Below are 1817 nucleotides of genomic sequence, written 5' to 3' on the forward strand. Positions count from 1 at the left end.
TCTAATTTAAGCAGCCATTGTTTTTAATGGTATGCATTGCACCACTTTGCGCTGTTTTTATGTCCGCTCGTGCAATTGCAGAAACATGGGTGTGTTAATAGTTTATCAGTATTAATTGTTCATGTATCTCAGGTGTGCACATCACTGTCTGAGCACTAATTGTTTTCACATTTATTTATTATAACAGTTTCCCAACATCACCTTAGGTGTCGCCAAAGAATCAGCAGCTGTAGAAAAGTGCGTACGCCAGCCCTGAAGCTGCCGTGAGGCACCGCACATTTCCACGGTCTTTTCGTTCTTGATCTGATCGTTGACGTAAAAACGTACGCCACTATTTTGTGCGGACGCACGCTTTGTACATGAGGCCCCTGATGTCTATGTATGCACGCCACTGATTCCATGGCTACGTCAGCTGACCCCCGCTCTCATGAAACGTAAAATGTCTACCTTCTGGCTCGTTGGTCTAGGGGTATGATTCTCGCTTCGGGTGCGAGAGGTCCTGGGTTCAAATCCCGGACGAGCCCTCCTACTCTAAGAAAAGCTTACGGAAAGCTTGATGGTTAACTTTGGGTACCTTCCTTGATCTCACCCAAATTGTTCATTAAGAGTGCTGATAACAATTGCAAAAATGTCCTGTCTTACTACATTGTTTGGAGCTGTAGCAGCTGGCTCTCCCTTCACTCAACATGAGTGAAGTTATTGAGGACATAGACTGAACATCCCCAACATTGAAGCCACTGACAGTTAAGTGAACAACTCATCTTTTTTTTACAATGCAATGTTTAGCTAGACAAACCGTTATCCCGGCTTTTGGAGTTTACGTTGACCCTCCACAAGTTTACACTCACAGGGATTTGTAGTGTTACAGATTAATTTACACATACTTTTGGCAACTAATCTCCACTTTAGAATAAGAGAACTTTGAAATAAAAAAGATGGAAGCAACACTGACATTGAGTGAGCTGAACTGAAAGTTGTAGGATGTTTCTATTCGATGATCGAACGTACCTTCCGAGGGTATCGTTTTGACTATAACATTGAATGCATTTGGAATCAAAGCCCCAAATAAGAAAATACAGCTCAAACCTCCAACACTCATTCCGAAGTTGCTTCAAGTCCTTCTTAAATGAATTTCTTATCTGGAATTTGAAAGACAGATCCACGCATAAATACCTGTATCATGTAAGCACACCCTCTGCAGTATTATCTAAAGCAGTTTTGGTATTTGTTCTATAAATCCAGATTGAAACGCTTCAAGTCAATGGTAGAGAAATGGAGATAAAGGCCTGTTCTGTCTTAAAGTTGGGCTTCTTCATAAAATGTGATGTGAATTGGTGGAACCTGGCGGTGAGTATTGACTCATTGGTCTCAGGAGTTTTTGTGGGCTGTTCAGTGTATGTGCCTAATAACTTCACTCATGTTGAGTGAAGGGAGAGCCAACTCCAAACAATATAGGCTCATTGCTCTGGAAAAGTCAAAAAAGAAATAAAGCAATCACAAATTCCCAGGATTCCATGGCTACGTCAGCTGTCCGAACGCTCTCACGAAACGCAGCTGTCCGAACGCTCTCACGAAACGCAGGAAGACCACCGTTTGGCTCGTTGGTCTAGTTAACCATCAAGCTTTCTATACGGAAAGCTTGATGGTTAACTTTGGGTACCTTCCTTGATCTTAAATGCGTCTCTCTTTGCTCACCCAAATTGTTAATTAAAGCTGCCGTCTGCAACTTTTTTTTAGTCATATTCTGATTCTGGAAGTAGAATATTAAATAGGCTGTTTAGGAAAAATCCCGAATTCTGTAGCTCCCTCTGAAGCCT

General features: G+C 41.9%; 1 non-coding gene across 1 annotated transcript; it reads left to right on the plus strand.

Annotated features, from left to right (window-relative positions):
• The first annotated feature begins 452 nt into the window (after positions 1–452).
• trnap-cgg (transfer RNA proline (anticodon CGG)) lies at positions 453–524 on the plus strand. Its single transcript has one exon. It is a non-coding gene; the product is annotated as a tRNA-Pro (tRNA).
• Positions 525–1817: the final 1293 nt, after the last annotated feature.

This window comes from Odontesthes bonariensis, chromosome 2 (assembly GCF_027942865.1).
Source record: "Odontesthes bonariensis isolate fOdoBon6 chromosome 2, fOdoBon6.hap1, whole genome shotgun sequence".
Lineage (NCBI taxonomy): Eukaryota > Metazoa > Chordata > Actinopteri > Atheriniformes > Atherinopsidae > Odontesthes > Odontesthes bonariensis.